This window comes from Herpailurus yagouaroundi, unplaced genomic scaffold (genome assembly GCF_014898765.1).
Source record: "Herpailurus yagouaroundi ecotype Mexico unplaced genomic scaffold, PumYag 29, whole genome shotgun sequence".
Lineage (NCBI taxonomy): Eukaryota > Metazoa > Chordata > Mammalia > Carnivora > Felidae > Herpailurus > Herpailurus yagouaroundi.
In genome coordinates this window covers 32296173-32315488 of record NW_024412377.1, presented here as the reverse complement: position 1 = coordinate 32315488, position 19316 = coordinate 32296173, and the positions used below count along the sequence as shown (strand labels likewise).

At 38.0% G+C, this 19316-nt stretch overlaps 1 pseudogene; it reads right to left on the bottom strand.

Annotated features, from left to right (window-relative positions):
* Positions 1-1610: 1610 nt before the first annotated feature.
* Positions 1611-10144, bottom strand: LOC121041691 (uncharacterized; annotated as a pseudogene).
* Between the last annotated feature and the right edge of the window lie 9172 nt (positions 10145-19316).

The following is a 19316-nucleotide window of genomic DNA, read 5'->3' as shown; positions in this document are numbered from 1 at the left end:
TGCCTGAGGGTGGAATAACTCTGTGAACTGCCCAGATGCTAGTGCTCCCTGTGGAGTCTCGCTGAAGCTAGACTGCCACTGAGAACTCGTCCTTGTGTGGAAGTGAAGAGGAGCCACTGGAGAGCAGGGGGGCAATGTTAGGGACTTCACGTAGAAGGGGATGGTTCTTCAACAATTACGGCAATGCTTTTCTGAGCAAAAGTGAAAGGAAGCTCCCTGTCTGTTCTGCTTCTACCTTAGCCTTCCTAAGTCTGACACAGTGAACCAGTTTTCAAGTTGATCCTCTTAGATCCCACCTCATGAGCAATGTTTGTTCTGCACTCAGAATTGCTAAAGTTGCTCCTTGTACCATTAGAATCTTTAAAAAATTTTTTTTAAGTTTATTTATTTATTTTGGGAGAGACAGAGACAGCATGAGCAGGGGAGGGGTAGAGAGAGAGGGAGAGAATCCCAAGCAGGCAAGCAGGCTCAGCACTGAGAGTGCAGAGCCTGACGCAGGACCCACACTCACAAAACTGTGAGATGGTGACCTGAGCCTAAATCAAGAATCAGACTCTTAACCGACTGAGCCACCCAGGCGCCCCATACCATGAGAATCTCGATGATATGTCCTGCTCATACATGACTCAGGGTCAATGACAGAGCTGAAATACCAGGTTTTCTCCTTCATCTAAAATTCAACGACAGGAATTGAAAGAAGGGGCTACCAGCTGCATTAGGCAGGTAGGAACACCTGTTTTCTACCTATTCTCTCTTCTTTTAAGGTCCTCACTTTCCTATTTACAGACTGGGTTTGCAAGTTTTAGTCTAGTGCTATTTTTATGCTTTTTTTTAAAGCAGTAACTTCCACAACAGTGGTAAGAAGGTAAAGGGAAATGGGGTTTAAAGTGACTTGGTGAAGTTAGCATAATCTGGCATAGCTTTAGGAACAGCCTATTTCCTGACTCTTCAAATGTGCAGTCAACTCTAGACCCTAAAAGAGGGTGGATCAATATTTTTGGCATTTACTAAAACCTTGGAAAACAGAAAAAAAGGCCTTCAATATGACATAACAGAGTGATCTATCAGCTGAGAATGAATAGAGAGTCATATGATCACATGTTAAAGAAACTCAGCTCACCTTCTTAAGCCTTATAATTTTGAAGAGAAGAAAACTTGCTTATAATTGCATAGCTGTGTAGGGACATGCTAAGTTAGAGTGCAAATCTGTTGATAATGTATTTTGCTTCCCCGGGAGCACTGCAGACTAGATGTCCTGAAAACCTCTCCACACAGAAAATTCAGGAGTATCTTTAAAAATATAATTGCTGAGTTAATAGAAGAAAACCATTTGCGTGGCATGTGGGTGGCTCAGATGGTTAAATGTTAGACTCTTGGTTTTGGCTGAGGTCACGATCTCACAGTTCATGGGTTCAAGCCCCGTGTCGGGCTTTGTGCTGACAGTGGGGGGCCTGCTTGGGATTCTCTCTCTCCTTCTCGCTCTGCCCCTCCCCTACTCTCTCTCTCTCTCTCTCTCTCTCTCTCTCAAAATAAATAAATAAATAAACAAACTTAAAAAGGAAAATCATTCGCATAACTGTAAACCAACAATGTATAGTTATAAAACAATTAGTTTAGTGGCCAGGTGGTTGTCTTAATTTTCAGTTCAATGGAATTATTGTTTTGTCTACTGGTGGGATCATTTCTTCCTTTGGACCTAAGACCTCCAAGCCAGCAGAACATAAAGTGTGGGGGATAGGAAGCAAAGCTCTTGCTATTGGGTCACTATGGGTAATAGTGAATGATGCCCCTCACATTTCTACCCCCTGATTGCTGGAACCATGAATCCTGGTTATGAGAGAAACAGAAGCATATATTGGACATTGATTCAGAGCATTTATAGTCACCTGGAGAACCTTACCCCAGCCATGAAAGGGATTTTCACCTACTTGGTATTGTAACTGAGTCTTCAAAAGGTGCTTCTACCATTCTTTCAAGGCAGCTGCTGCAGGATGGTGGGGAACATGGTAAGTCTAGTGAATTCCATGAGGTTGGGCCTATTGCTATATTTCATTTACTGTGAAATGGGCACCTTGATCAGAAGCAATGGTATGTGGAATACCATGTCAGTGGATAAGGCATTTCTTAAGTTCAGGGCTCTCAGTTTTGGCAAAAATATTGTATGCAAGGAAGGCAAATCCATACCTATAACGTCTATTCCAGTAAGAACAAAATACTGTCCCTTCCGTGATGGAAGTTGCCCACTATAATGAATCTGTCACCAGATAGTTAGCTGGCTGATCACCCCAAGAAATGTTAGTGTTGATTTCATACCATGTTCATTTCTGCTGCTGGCTGGTTGGGTACTCATCAGTGACTGTAGTCATGTCTGCTTTAGTGAGTAGAAATCCACGTTGCTGAGCCCATGTGTAATGTTCATTCCTGCCACCATGGACAGTTTGCTAATGAACATATGGGCTCCCATTGGGTGATGACTGGGGTGGCTGGTAAAAGAGGCTGACTGGTATCCATAGAACAGATTATCCTATTCAAGTAAGTGTTAAAACCTTCTTTGTTAAGGTCATCTTCCAACATGGGACATAAATATCTTCCCCTTTTTGCCCATTCTTGGAGGTCTATTCACATACCTCTTTCCCAGACTTCCTTGTCACCAGTTTTCCAGTCCCGTTCCTTCCAAGTCTCTGACTGCTCAGCCAAACCATTGGCCACAGCCCATGAATGGTAAATAAACACACGTCTGGCCCTTTCACCTTGTAAGCAAAATGACCAGCCAGGTACACTGCTTGAAGTTTTGCCCATTGGGAGGATTTTCTTTCACTACTATCCTTCAGGGATGTCCTAGAGAGGGGCTGTGGTGCTGTGGCTCTCCACTTACAGGTGATGCCTGCATATTGTAGAGAACTATCTGCAAAGCAGGCCTAAGTCTTTTCTTCCTCTGTCAGCTATTTGTAGGGAACTCCCCTTGAGGCCATAGGTGAAGCCTGGGTGAGACAAGGTAGTATAGCTGGAGTAGGGATCATGGGTGTTTGGTCCACTTCATATAATTTATTTGTGCCTTCTGGAACTGTTTGGGCTTGATCTCATATACCCCACTTCCATTTGACAAGGGAGTGCTACTGTGCACACTCAACTTTATGAGTTGGTGAGTCAGATTATACTCAGTTCATGATGGACAGTTCAGGTTGCATGGTAACTTGGTGGCCCATAGTTAAATGTTCAGTCTCTACTAAGGCCTAGTAGCAAGCCAAGAGCTGTTTCTTAAAAGGAGAGTAGATCTCTCAAAGGATGGCGGGTCTTTTCTCTAAATTTCTAAGGATCTGTAATGAGATTCTCTCATAGGGACCTGCCACAGGCTCCATCCAGCACCCCTATCTACCATTGACACTGCTCTCTGGATCTGGGGGATCATATGGTCCAGTAGCAGAGCAACTTGCACAGCAGCCCAGATCTGTTGCCAAGCCTATTGTTGTTTTGGGCCTTGCTCAAAACTCACAACTTTTGGGTAACTTAGTAATGGGCCAAAGTAGCACAGCCAAATGAAGAATTTATTTCTTCCAAAATCCAAAGAGACCCACTAAACATTATACTCCCCGCCTCCTTCCCTTCCTCCTTCTCTCTCTCTTTTTGATTACAGGGAGAGCCAGATGCAACAACTTACCTTTCACCTTAGAAGGGATATCTGAATATGTTCTATAGCACTGGACTCCTAGAAATTTTACTGAGATATAGGACCCTTGAATTTTTATCAGATTTATTTTCTACCCTCTGACATGCAAATGTCTTACCAATAAGTCTAGAGTAGTTGCTACTCTTTGCTCACTAGGTGCAGTCGGCATAATGTCATCAATGTAATGGATCAGTGTGATACTCATGGAAGGGAAATGCAGTCAAGATTTCTGTCAACTAAATTATGACATAGGGCTGGAGACTTGGTTATACCTCTGAAGTAGGGTAGTGAAGGTATATTGTTGGTCTTGTCAGCTGAAAGCAAACTGCTTCTGGTAGTCTTTATTAACAGGAATTGGGAAAAAAAAGCATTTGTCATTTTAGCTGCATAACAAGGATGTGTTAATTTGCTCACGCAATGAAACCACACCTGGTACTGTGGCTGATATTGGAATCATTACCTTATTAGGCTTACAATTACTCACTGTCATTCTCCAAAATCCATCTTTTCTCTGTGTGGTCCAAAAAACTGAGTCAAAAGGAGATGTGATGGGAATCACCACTCCTGCATATTTCAAGTCTTTGATGGTGGCACTAATCTCTGCAATCCCTCTAGAAACATGGTATTGCTTTCAATTTACTATTTTCCTAGGTAAATCCAGTTTTAGTGGCTTTTACTTGGCTTTTACCACTAGAATTGCTCTTGGTTTATCGGTCAGGGAACCAATGTGGGAATTTTGCCAGTTGCTGAATATGTCAGTTCCAATCATGCATTCTAGAACTGGGGGAAAAAAAAAAAAACACATGATGTGTTCAAGGACCCACTTGGCCTACTGTGAGATGGGACTTGAGTTAAAACTCCACTGGTCACCTGACCTTCATAAACTCCTCTTCTGACAAATGAACCACAGTCATGTTTTGGGTCTCTTGGAATTAGTGTAGTTCAGAGCCAATATCCAATAGTCCCCAAAGGTCTTACTATTGCCTTTTTGCCAGTGTACAGTCACCCTGGTAAAAGACCATAGGTCTTGTTGGGAAAGATTGTAAGAAGGATTAACAGTATAAATTTGGGGCAGTGTACCAGGATCCTTCCTTTAGGGACCCACCTCTTCATGGAAACTGTTTAGTCTGTCAATTAGTGGAAGTCCTGGTTGGACCTTAGGAAGCATAGGGCATCTGGCAGGGCTATATTGAGGCCCAGGTAATAGGGATAATCAGAGGGAGTAGCATATTTTGTATTTTCTGTCTTAAAATTCACATCCCTTATCTTGACTGCTCAACAGTAAAGAAAAGCAGAATAATTCCATGAGGTAAATGGCTATCCTCTGCTGACCCAAATAGCTGGGCATGGAGAAGAGGGAGGAATTTCATTAGACTATGGTCAAGTCATGCCAAATAGAATTAGGAAATGAAGCCAAGCTCATCCAAGCATTCTTTCAGGGTGAAAAGATAGTATGATGGCAGTAGGTATCTGCTTTTTGAATCCTTCTGTTCCAATACAGACTGGTGTATTTACCTCTGTTTTTGCACAGCTGTCATTTTGAGGTCATTATTGTCTGTCCTTTTTTGGTTCTCATTACTTTTCCCTTTTTCCATTTCCTGTTCCCAATCCTTGTATCTCATTAGTATTAGTCTCTTGGGACTGCTGTAACAAGTTACCACTGCCTTGGTGGTTTAAAACAAAAGAAATTTATTCTCTTAGTGTTCTGCAAGTCAGAGGCTAAATTGAGTTTAATTGACCTGAAATCAAGATGTTGACAGGGCCATGTTCTCTGTGGAGACTCTAGGGCAGAATCTGTCTCTTGCCTTTGTACCTTTTGCTGGCTGCTAGCATTCCTTGGCTTGTGGCCACATTACTCTAGTCTTTAAGGCTAGCATCTTTAAATCTCTCCCTCCTCCCTACCACATTGCTTTCTCTTCTCTGTGTGTTAAATCTGCTTCCCTTTCATAAGGATACATGTTATTGTATTGATTGTATATAAAGTTCACCTGGGTAATTCAGGATCAATGCCTCAGTATCCTTAATCACATCGGCAAGGATGCTTTTTCATCTAAGTCAATATTTACAGGTTCCAGACGTTAGGAAGTGAGTATCCTTTTGGGGGGAAGGGCATTTTTTCATTCTATTATAACATGTCTTCCTCTTTCTTGACTCTCTCTGTCTCTGTCTCTCCCACCACCTTATTCTCTCTTTCATTTAGAACACATCCTCTAATAGTTTCAGAGAATGAATACATATAAAATTATTTGAGATCCTATAATTTTGATTCTGCCCTCATATTTGATTATGACTTTGTATATAGAATGTTGGGATGGAAAACATTGTTATTCAGAAAACTTGAGTGTGGCCACACATGTCTCTTCCTTGCTGCTCTTCATCAATTCAATTCCAGAAGTTTCTGAACATTTGAGGTATTTGTAAATGTTCTGCATCCTAAATATTCTGCAACTGTCTGAATTTTGGGGGAAGTAAGTCCTTTAACTTCTACTTGCATTCATTCAAAGCCTGTGGAAAAATTTTAATCAGGTCCATTCAATGAATAGAGCACAAAAACTTAGCTTTGGAATTGTTTAGTCAATTGCAACTAATTAAAATAAAACTTGAAAATAGGAAGGCAGTCAGTGATATTTGTTCCACAAAAGCAAGTGAGGTATTGAACAAAATAAATGATGAGAGTTCAAATGCTGTTTTTAAGTGTTAAAATCTATAATTTTGATTTGTGTTATGTTGATTTAAGGAAAGAATCTTTTGATGGAGTCCCTAATTTTAATTGGGTAATTTATTTTCTGTACTGGAAATGGGATAGAGAGAGAAGAGTTTCCATTTTCCAGCATTTAAATTTCAGTTAGTCGTGGAGAGAACTTAATTGATGAATTTTATCTTGTAAAAATATTTGTTGGGGCGCCTGGGTGGCTCAGTTGGTTAAGCATCTGACTCTTGGTTTCGGCTCAGGTCTTGACCTCATGGTTTGTGAGTTCAAGTCCCCCATCAGGCTCTATGCTGATAGTGCCTGGGATTCTCTCTCCCTCACACACTCTCTGCCCCTGCTCTGCTTGTTCTTTCTCTCTCTCTAAAAAAAAAAAAATTGTCAAGTGAGTACTCTGAATGAAAGAAAATATATGGGCTGAGATGATAATATGATGCAATAGGAAAAAATTTTAATGGCTTTGAAGTTACCAGATATTTCATCATTTGTAGGGAAAGTAGTTTTTCAATTAAAAATATGGCCTATAGAGAAAAGCCAACAAAAGATGTCAACATTTTTGCATTTAATTTTTTTTTCAACGTTTATTTATTTTTGGGACAGAGAGAGACAGAGCATGAACGGGGGAGGGGCAGAGAGAGAGGGAGACACAGAATCGGAAACAGGCTCCAGGCTCTGAGCCATCAGCCCAGAGCCCGACGCGGGGCTCGAACTCACGGACCGCGAGATCGTGACCTGGCTGAAGTCGGACGCTTAACCGACTGCGCCACCCAGGCGCCCCCATTTTTGCATTTATTAACTATTAAATTAGAAGATTAAAGTCAACATGAAAATAATTAGAATCACATGATTATAATAAAAAGAGACATTTTTTTTGAAAAATACAAATGGCATATTATTAGAGACAAAGGTGGCTAAGAAAATGGTTAATTTTAAGTGAATAAGTACCAAAAATAATCATTCTGTGTATTATTCAATGCTCAGAAAATCATACAAAGAATTTTTTTTGCTGTAATGTAACAAACATGTTATTTTTCTTAGAAGCAACTTTATTTTTGAAACTAGCTTTTGAAAAGAACTGTTTAATACTGTCAAGAAATAAGCCAATTTGACAGTCAAGAAATTTTTGAAAATTACGTAACTTTATTTTATTTTTTTTTAAGATTTTTTTTTTTATTTTTAACTAATCTGTACATCCAGTGTGGGTCTCAAACTTACAACCCGGAGATAAAGAGTCACGTGTTCCACTGACTAAGCCAGCCAGGTGCCCCTAAAATTATCTAATTTTAAGTTGTCCTAGTTAGGATGATAGATTATATGGTCACTTTATTTACACTATATGTGACCTTTTTTTTCTTTAGATGTTTGTAGAACTTTTTGTTTTCCTGTGTTCTGAATTGTCTCAGTGATGTATGTTTGTGAGACTCTTGGGTCTCTTTCAATCTGGAAATATATCCTTTATTTGGGAGCAATATTTTTCAAATGGATTAGGTTAAAGATTCCATCCCTTCAATTTTCATGTTTTCTCTCTTTTTGTATTTTCTATTTTTTAATCTTAGAGCTTATGGGATGCTCTTCTAGTTTTCTTACCTTTTTCTTATTATTTTAATTTCTTTTTGTTTTCTTTTTGGGAAGATTTCCTTTACTTTTATCTTCCAACTCTTCCATTGAGTGTCTCATTTTCAATATAATTTAAAAGAAATTTCCAAAATTCCTTTTTCTGTTATCTGAATGTCCATTTTATTTTCATAGCATCTATTTTTTCGTGGACTCAAAAATATTTTCTCTCTGGAAATATTAATCATGGTTTTATTGATTCGTTCATTTTTAAATTTAAAGTTTACTTCTCCTTTTATAGTGTTGGCTTATTCCAAGATGATTTGTGTGTAGCTCTGTCTCTTGATTAATCATAATTAAGAGCTGGGGACTTCAAAGCTGATTGGAAGACCTGAGTGCATGTGTGAGGCTTTGAACATCACTGTAGAGTGAACAGTATCTCTAGGTTTTTGCCTCATGGGTGTGTTGGAGACTCAGGAGAAATCTGTTACAGTATTCTACTGGAGAGTAAAGGTCTGACTGCATTCTGGGTGCTAGACCATTCAGCATTAAGTCACTAAACTGTTCTCTTCTTGGTATACCTCCCATAAAGACCCACATTTACTGGTCCATACCATCTTTGTTTACCTCTCCAGGAAAACAAAAAACAAAAACCACACCCTCCAAACTTCTGGGGCAGGAATAATTGTTCCAAAGAATGGTCTGGGAAAGGTAAGAACTGGGAATCTGGACTAGAAGAAATCAAACTGATCCTGAAACTCCCTTTCATGCACAGTTCTAGAGCTACTAGTATTGCCTGTTCCAGAATCTTTTAGGATTCTGTAGTAGCGTGGACTTAGTTTTTCTGACAGCTAATTTTGTATTCATCTTTCTTGGGTCTTCTAAGTCATTTATACTTGTTCTGCTTTCTGGCATTCAAAATTCGATCACTGTTGACTCCCCTGCTGCTGTCTCCATCTTTGTGGATTAAAAAGTTTTTTTTTTCCCTGTGTGTGGCAAGAGTGAATAAAACTATGTGAATGTGTTCAATCTGCCACCATAGCTTTTATAGATGTTCTATGACATTTTTTCAAATCTGTCTACTATTTTTGTAGTGATTTCATTATGGTTCCTATTCCTTTTTATTTTCTTCATTTAAAAAATACTGATTTTGTAATTTTTTTTATGTTGTTGAGTCCTCCACTTGCTGGAGTGAGACTTGCTCTGTCAAGGTGAAACTATTTCTTTGTAGTCTGTAATTTTTTGTGAGATTTTCTCATCATCCAACACACCCCCTCCTGCCTCCACTCCGGTGGGAGTTGTCTCTTTTATTCCTGGAAGAAATGTTCCTGTAGTTTTGCATTTCCATCTGTATCTCACCTGCTCCAGACTATTTATTATGTTAATTCCTTAGCTTGAAGCTTCTTGCATCTCATAAATCATGTAAATTCTGATTCCCCGGGTGCATGTTTTGGAGGTCTCATTTTTTTGTGGTGGTCTTCTTTTTATTATTTCCATTCAGAGATCTTCCTTATGGTTTGTCTAAGCTGATGGTGCTTCTTGCACTGAGAAGGTTCCCGGCTTTAGATAGGATATCCTGTTCCAGTTACTACCTTGTAAGAACTCAGTACCTTGTGTTTTAGGTTGACTTTCCTATAAGCACACTCTGAGATGAGGATTCGTGTGAAAGTAATTATTAGTGAGTGATCCCAGGAAAAATAGGGGTTTAGAGAAATGGGACTCAAAAAGCAATTTGGCCAAACGAGGGTATGGTATCAAGCAAAATCTCACCTAGGAAGCTTTGGCTTAGGTATGAAGTGAAGATTTGAAGGTCACACCTTAGAGCCCTCCTTACCAGAGTGAAGGGAGCCATGGTAGTTATATACCATCATTAGTTAAAGTCTTCTCCAGGAGAGATGGAAACTCCCAGGAGGCTCTTGCTTTTCCTGAGCTCTCAAGGGGTTCTAGCAGTCTGAGGCCAGCTCCCTGATAAAGAAATGAAGGAGATGCTAACTGAAAAGTATACAGGGTGGTTGGGTGCACAAGTTGGTAAAGAATCCAAAGGAACATGGGTGGAACATTGCTGCTGCAATGTCCATGCCTGGGGCTACACAATAGCCTCAGCTTATATCTGAATCTATTCCCCAGTCTTACCTCACTAACACTGCACCACCGTGGTAGGAGGAGAGTTTACGCTCTATCTTTAGTTCCTCCTTCGTTTTCTGAGAATTGGACATTTCCTTTCATTTTTATATTAAACCATTAGAAGAAGGGTTGTGATTTCTTGAAATTTTATGTTTGAAGTGGAAAGTCGTGTCCATTTTAGTGCATTCTGTCTGAAGTCTAATATGTGTGCATCATTTAAATAGAAAAAATGATCACATTTCACTTTGGGTAAAGCCAACCACATGGCTGAAAAGACATAATTTGGATTCTCTTAGAAATTACGTGCCGAAAGTCCTAGAAAGAATTATGGAATATGGTGATTTGGCCTTTATGTGATATGTTTATTTTCTAGTTTAGCATACTTCAAGACTGATTTGAAATTTGATGCTAGTCTTGTGAAATTGTGAACTGGGATTTTTTTGCAGAAAGTGTCTCTTGGAACTTTATATTTCATTTTATTAGTAATATTTTGAGGATGTTTTACCAAATATAGTTTATTGTAAAGAGTATGGTAAAACTTGGTAAGAGTAAGAAGACCATATCTTAGATGAAGCAGGTTTATGTTCCCCCCTATTATCTGTTCCTTTACTTCCTAAAATGTCATAGCAATAGGAGAGACAGGGGTTGTTAGATAAGTCAAATAATGCACAAATGAAATCCAGAGTCTTATTACAGCATGACTGTACTCTTACAGGGTTTGATCTGATTTGTTAGGATGTGCAGGAAGAAATGCTTTGTGTTCATGTGCATGTGTGTGTGTGCGTGTGCTTTAAACAGATTTGAATGAATCATGGTCCCTGGTAAATTCATCTCTGGAGGCTTAGGGCTTAAACCAAGGATGGTTTTCTTTTTAGAAGCCTCTCTCAATAGAATAACAAAATGAAAAATGAAAGAAATAAAATGAATGGAAAAGCATGTAACGTACATAAACTCTTGAGTCAGACCTGTTTCTTTCTCTGCTGTTCTAGTTCTGTCACCTTCCTCAAATCCTACTACTCTCTATAAGCTGCGGGTTCCTCATCTATACAGTGTGTATTATAATCATACCCACTTTTTGGAGTGTGGTAAGGACCAAATGATATAATTGTGCCTACCACAATGCCCAACCCCTAACTAGAGATTAAAGAATGGTAGTGACTATGAGTATTATTGCATCATTGGTATCTAAAAATAAGGTCCTACAGAGTACATATTTCTGTTGGACAGCTGCTTTAAAATCATTAATATTACACACATATGGTATTATAATAGTAAATTTGAATAACGTATTCATCTTTCCTTCATCCTTCTCTTTGTTCCTTCCTCTCTCTCCTCCACCATCCCTCCCTCCCTCTTCTCTTCCTCCCTTCCTTCCTTCCTCCCTTCCTTTTCTAGAATTGTGTATTAGATTTAGATTCAGGGTAGTATTAAAATACTGCCCTCCCCATCTTAATCATATGTATTATTAAATCAGGAAATATAATCTTTCTAAAATCCCAATGAAACTACATAGAAATTCACAGAAGCCTCTCTTTGTTAAACATCAGTTTCAGCTTGCCTTCTTTGAGAAAACACTGCACCTGCATCTTAAAACAAAACTACTTCCTCTCTTTCAAGAATAGCAAAGGCAAATAATTTCCTAATTCCAGACACAATGGCGCTCTATGAATTTAGCCTATTAATTCACTATTGGCCATAGCTAAATCACATACTTAGATTGTCATTATAAAATGAATCATAGATTTAAAGCAAACAAGCCAACAACATACAAGCAAGTACAACCAGAGGATTTGTATTACCAAATAAAATGGATGATTTTCTGAGATGAACAGGCTAACAACATGTTCATGTCTCAGATCATGGATAAATGCTGCATAGGTTGGATTAATAATCCTAGTTGATTTTATTATGTAAAGGTTAGCAATAGACAAACGAATGCTGGCCTGTCAATTTACTACATGTTTAAAAAAATTTTTTTTAATGTTTTTATTTATTTTTGAGGCAGAGAGAGACAGAGTGTGAGCAGGGGAGGGGCAGAGAGAGAGGGAGACACTGAATCCAAAGCAGGCTCCAGGCTCTGAGCTGTCAGTACAGAGCCCGACACGGGGCTCGAACCCACGGACTGTGAGATCATGATCTGAGCTGAAGTCGGACGCTTAACCGACTGAGCCACCCAGGCGCCCCAATTTACTACATGTTTTAAAATCATGTTCCTAAAGAATACTTGAAAGCCAGATAGTCACTGGACATTTTTCCTTGCAAATGGATATTTGTTGATGATTTTATTATGAAAAATAGATACTAGAGACATCTTGCCAAGACTAAAATTTGTCTTGTGATACTATTTTCCTAAATAAGTCGTGGTATTAATATTTATCTTTCCTAAATCCCTCAGAAAGTGACTCTTTGTAAGAAATAATATAAAACTAATAAAGAAGGTCAGACTACTCTTTGGATCAGTGTTGACCAAGAATTGGACATTATCTTATACTACTTGAAAGAGCCATGCCAGTGATATCTGCAGGGTTCAAACACTTCTGCAGTATTATTGGAAAAATACCCAAACCCTCAGTTTATTAGAAATCATTAATTTGGGCACTTGTTGGGTAGGGGATCTTTCCCAGCTCTACTTCTTGCGTAATGTGGAGACATTGATCTCAGGTGCTTTTGTGAGACTTAAATAAAATGATATATTTGGAGTTCCTACACATTGCTTGCAATTGAATAGGTACACAATAGGGGGATCCCCTTTCTTTTGACACTGAGTCTAAGACCAAGGCAATGTTGGCAATTTCAACAAAATAACATATGATTATGCATAATACAAGATAGACATTGCCTAAGTATCTAATACCTGGTGCAGACAGTAAAAGCAAGGGAATCCTGATAGGGCAGAGATCACTGGCAATGCTAGAGTCAATGTATAATGAGACATGACCTGGCATTTTTGTGAAGCCAATATGGATGGAAGGGTATTTACTATAGCTTTAATGTTCAGTATATGTTACAGGGTTTTCCATCTTTGAAAAATGGTAATTTGTAAATAATGAATATACCAAATATTGTGGAACCAGAATACTTGGCATTTTAGTGTACTTTGGGTGCATTGTGTTGCTAACTTGGCCAAATGACATAGTTTATTTTTCATATCCATAGGCATATTCTAAATTCCTTTCTTAGAAATTTCTGGTTAAGACTGATTTATCTTTAGGGTGTATAGAATTTAGCAGATTGAATATGACATAGTAAATGTGAATTGGTAGCTTTACTAAAGATGATCTCTAGTTTTTAGACAAGCTAGTCCTGAATCTTTTACAAATCGATGCTGCACTTTTGATAAGATTTTAAGTGAACACAGTTTATCAAATTATAGTAAAATGTTTCACTATAAGTACTATTAGAAGGCTTTGGCAGAAAAACCACATTCTCAGGTATACACTTGTTTTTTTTTTTTTTTTTCCTTCAGTGTAAATTACCTACTTCATCTCCCGTAGGCACATTTGAAGCTTTTCATGAGTAGAAGTTAGTGATATAAGATAAAATCCAGGTGGGAATCATGAGAAGGGCATAGTCAAACTTTGAATTAGCCTGGAGAGTTATTTGATCTGTACATTTCATTAGAAATGTACTGAATTTAGGAAGAATTGTGGCAGAGCAGAAAAGGCATTAATTCAGGAGTTGAGGACAGATGGATCCAAACACTGGTCCACCAGTGAGGACTATTAATCTTGTGCAAATTACTGAAATCCTTAAGCCTTAGATTCATCATCAGTAAGAAACCAAAGATCTAATAGCAATAACAGAAAACCAACTAAACTCATTTCCTACGGTTTTTATAAAGATACATTCATTTTTCTTGCGGGTGGTTTTTGAAGACCTCCTACGTTCAGGCACTATGCTGAGCACTAGCCACATGATAGAAGAAAATCAGGCGAGATTTGTGCTCTCATAGAGCTTGAGAGACAGACACACTACCAGATACACACACGAAACACATAGAATCATTGTGGGGAGAGGTTCTACAAGGGAGAAAATTATGGTTCTGTGGCTAGGTTAACTTGTTAAGTTTGGTAATGCTTCATTGAGGAGATGGCTTTCAAGTTTCTATTTACAGGCTGAGTAGAGAGTGAAACATGAAGAGAGGTTCCCGCAGAGGGGCCAGTATTGTGCAGCAGACAGAGGGAGATATGACTGAAAGAAGGCCTGTGAGGATACAGCGGAAAGAGTGAGAGCAACCTGTTGTCCACTGAGACTTAAAACACAAAAATGGCTTTGAGTGCCATATTAAGGATTTGGGTCTCTCTTCAAACAGTAGATAGTCACTGAAGGGTTTTAAGCTGTGGGATGACAAAACTAGATTTCATGACTACAGGGTGCAAGAACCGCTCGTAAAAGGGCAAGAAAACAGCAAGGAGGCTGTTATGTATTGCAGGTGAGTGAATGATTGCTTTGACTAGGGTGTTGTGTGGTTGTGGAGAGAAATGAAATAATTTGAGAGATACTTATTATGGATTGAGTGTAGGAGTGGCTGACAGGAAGGCATCCAGCCTGACTCCTCTGCTACTGAGTTGTCTGAATGATTGGATGGTGCTCTCTTTTGAGAAAGAAAACCCCTGCGGGGGAGGGAGCATAACTCATTTTTTGATATATTACATTTGAAATATTTTTGAGATGTCCAAACACAGATATCAAGAAGAATTTGGATTTTAGAGAGGGTAAATCTTGTCATTTTATTATTTCTTCTTCTATTGTATTTTCAGCTCGCTTTCTTTTGGCTCTTTCCTTATCAGCCTTTTAAACATTCCCAAGCCTGTCTTCATTTACAAACAAAAAAACTCTGAAAAAACTTCTTCCACATCATATTTCTCTAGCCATTGCCCAACCTCACTGACAGATTTCCAGAAGTCCTTGTATTCACTGTTTCCATTGTCCTATCTTAGTCATGCTTACACTTACCAGTGTTTTCTGATCTCACCTCTAACCAACAACTTTGCCAAATGGCACAGTTCTCATCTCATTTGACATGAAATCCAAATTTGTAAGACTGTTTATGTAACTTGATGTGTTAAAGGCATTTCAAACTCAATTCATCTAAATCCAAACTCTTGATCTTTTGCCCCCAAACTTAAAGGGTCTTCAGCGAACGGCTGACAGTTCACTCAGTTGCACAAGCTAGAAAACTGGGACTTACTCTTGATATTTTTCATTCATTTTATCACCCTCATCCTGTATCCTGTGATTGTAGGTTTGTCACTTCTGCTTCCTAAAATGTGTTTACTCTTCATTTTTATTGCCATCACTTTAGTCCAAGGTTCTCAGTTTTGTCACTGTTGGCATTTAAGGACTGGGTAATTCTTGGTTGAGATGTGCCACCCTAGCATTTTAGGGCACTGAACAGTATCCAGTACATGCTAGTAGTACCACTGTCCCTACTTGTGACAACCAAAATGTCTCCAGATATTGCCAAGTGTGCTCATGGAGGTGGGAGGTATAAAATTGCACTCAGTTGAGAACCGTGCTTCTGTCAAAGTCACCATCATTTCTCCCTTGAACTTTTTTAGGATAACTAATATCCTAGCCTCCATATCTGATTCCTTTGAACCCTTTTTTCATCTATGGCTACAGTGATTACACACACACACACACACACACACACACACACACACACACACCCCTATTTATGTCATTCTGCTGGTCCCAAAAGTGTCTTTGTGTTGCTCTCAGGACAAAAGCAAAAATCCTAATATGACCTGTAAGACATGACTGAATCTACCTCTACCCACCTATCAACCTCATATCTCCTTCTATCCTCATCCTGTGTCCACTCCGGCAACAATGACCATCTTTCAGTTTACTGTCTCTACTTCAGATTATTTGCCCATGCTGTTCCCTTGTTTGAAATATCCTTTGTTCCCCTTTCTCTATCTTCTCATTCCCAATTTGACTTTGCTAGTAGTGTTTATTTGTCCTCTATATTTCAGCACATGTGTTTTTTCCCCCCAGAGGAGCCTTTCAAAAATGTCTCTGTTAAGTGCTTTAACACCCAGAGGTCTTATTCACACCATGTATGTATGACCCAATTGTGTAATTGAGCGTTTAATGTCTTTATTTACCTTTGCGAGAATCGGAATCAGTTTTTTTTTTTTTTTTTGGTTCTGCAGTTTGTCCCTGGTGCTTAGTAGTGCGTTTTACTCAGAGTCACCACTCAATAAATGGTGGTTGAATGAATGAATTAGTAAATAATCAAATATGAATGTGAGGTATATAGTTGTTATATCAAATTGCTTTGATAGGAATATTTTATTCTTGTGATTGAGTTTAGAAAATTGGAGGCACTATGCTAGTTTCTGATCTACTCAAAGTAAATTTCTGTCTACTTTATGCTGTGAAAAATAAAATCTCCTTGAATATGCTTTGGGTTTTTAAGTTTAGGTGTGCTATATAATATTTCATCCTCTTTTTTTTATTCTTTTGTCTGTCAGCCAGTAGGGGAAACTCTAGCCTGGCTGTGGAGGGATATATAAACTTGGCTCATGAAATAAAAAGTTGGTACAGTGAACTATGAAATAGTTGCAGAGGCTTGCCCACAAATATCTGCAAATTCCATGTATTGCTATTCATATACTGCAATATAATTACCTCCCCTCTGGGAGTTGGCTGAGAAGAATTTAGTGTTTAGTGAGAAGTTGGCTCGATAAGTCATATTTTCCAAATCGGAAAATAAAACTTTAAGAGGAAGAGACTTGGACAACTATTCCATGAGTTTGTAGACATTAGGACTTGGCTTGAAGCTACTTTTAATTACATAAGCCTATTGGGAGTATGGTTAGTGAAAAGGGATGGGATATGGAACTTGAATAATTTTATGTATTACAGTGTTTCCAGTTATTAATATAGTGATCAACACCTACCTATCTACTAAACTATTTAGGCAGAGTCTAAACATGTTATTTTCCCTCTTCCATGAAAATAGAAAGAAAGCCATAGATAAAGAGAAAGCAGATGTTTAATTTTTGTAACAAACAGCAATAATCTGGGGCTGGTTATCTTCATGACTATTCATCTTAAGGAAACATATTTTCCAGTAAAGCCGTCAATGCTCTTGGAATTGTTTTGGGAACTCTAAATGGTATTTTTTCATAACCCTATAATGTCTGGTTGCTACAGGCTTCTGTCTTCACTCACAATCTGGGTGACATTGGACTAATCATGCCATCCATACAGACACACAGTTGAGTGTAGAAGCAATGTTTTTAATTTTATTTTTCTGTAGTATAGGAAACAGAATCCTCTTTTTAAATGTTTATTTATTTATTTATTTGAGAGGAAGGGACAAATTTATTTATTTGAGAGAGAGAGGAAGACAAAAGATCCGAAGTGGGCTCTGAGCTGACAGCAGAGAGCCCAACATGGGGCTCAAACTCACGAACTGTGAGATCACGACCTGAGCTGAAGTCCGATGCTTAACCGGACTCGGCAGGCTCCGCAGAAACAGAATACTTTGAAATGATGCCTCAATAAGTAAATGCTCATGAGTGGTAATATTCCTTTATTTGTTTCCATTGTAAAAATAATGTCACAACATTAAAGAAAGGTTGCTTTAAAATAGTACCTATGGTCTCACTATTCTAATAAAACGATTTCCTGTTTATAGTTTAAAATCCGCTCCATATTTACATATGTAATTACACACTATTTTATAATGGTTACCTTCTATTTCATGGAATCATTGTGTAATAATTTAATTAACTCAGGTTATCTTGAATTTGTATGTTTATATCTTTTGGGAAGTTTTCATCTATTATCTCTTCAAATATTTTTCTGCATCAAACTCTTTCTGGGACTCTGATGACATGAATGTTAGCTTTTTTTAGTATTGTGCCACAGATCCTTGAGATTCTGTTCATTAATTTTTATTTTAATTCTCTTTTGTTTAGATAATTTTTTTTGCTCCATCTTCAAATTTACTGATTCTTTCTTTTACTGGTAAATTCAGTCAAATAACATACAAACATGTAAAATAATACATTTATTATTAATTTAAAACATTAAAAGATCAGGGAAATGTAATGATGGTTTTTTACTGAAATAACCATTTAGAATAAAGTGGTGTACCTCCCCTATAAGAAAAATGCCAATGAAACAATTATCAGTTAGGATTATTTTGTTAGGAAAAAATATTAAAAATAATACCCAAAATAATAATTCCCAAATCCCCAAGGCTTTGGAAAATAGAGATTCTCATTTACAAATGGTGGGAGTATACACAGGGACACATTTTCCAAAGGACTAGTTTGGGAATAAGTATGAGAAATATTTTATTCAAGTTTTTTTTTTACCAGTTCTTCTTTTTTTTTTTTAATATCAAACATTGTCAAATTGGTTTCCATACAACACCCAGTGCTCATCCCAAAAGGTGCCCTCCTCAATACCCATCACCCACCCTCCCCTCCCTCCCACCCCCCCATCTACCCTCAGTTTGTTCTCAGCAAATTTACTGGTTTATTGTCTGTCATTGTCATTCTCTGTTGAGTTTTTATTTTAGTTGTTGTATATTTCATTTCATTTTATTTATTATTTTTAAGTGTTTATTTATTTTGAGAGAGAGAGAACATGCAAGCAGGAGGAGGGGCAGAAAAAGAGGGAGAGGGAGAATCCCAAGCAGCACTGACAGCCCAATGGGGGTGGAGGTTTGGGGGGCTTAATCTCATGAACCAGGAAATCTGAGCTTAAATCAAGAGTCAGCTACTCAACCAACTGAGCCGCCCAGGCACCCCACTTGTATATTTTAGTTCTAAACTTTCTATGTTTTTTCCAATAGCTTACCTTTAATATTTTTGTAAACTAAAGTGTAATAAATGAATTATACACTCAAACGTATTCAAATTCTGCTCTGTTTTGTCCATAAAATTTATGGATTTAAATATTGGCTCTAATAAATCATTGTTGGATGTAGAAGTTAATTTTGTATCTAATACAAAAGATTTTACTTATAATGTGATATACTGGAAATGTAAGTAAGATTCCTGAAAGTTAGCACTGAGAAATGATCAGAGGAGGTACTGGGATTTTATTTTTAAGTAGCCCCTAGAGAGGTCTCTTTAGGCTCCCTTGGCAATGAAAACAAAATGAGGACAAAATAAAAGACAAAAATTTGCCAACATTTTATGGACAGCAGTAGATGGACTATATCTTCTGAAACATGATGGTTATGACTTGTTAATCTTTATCCCTGAGAGAATTTTTTAAATAATAGACTTTAAG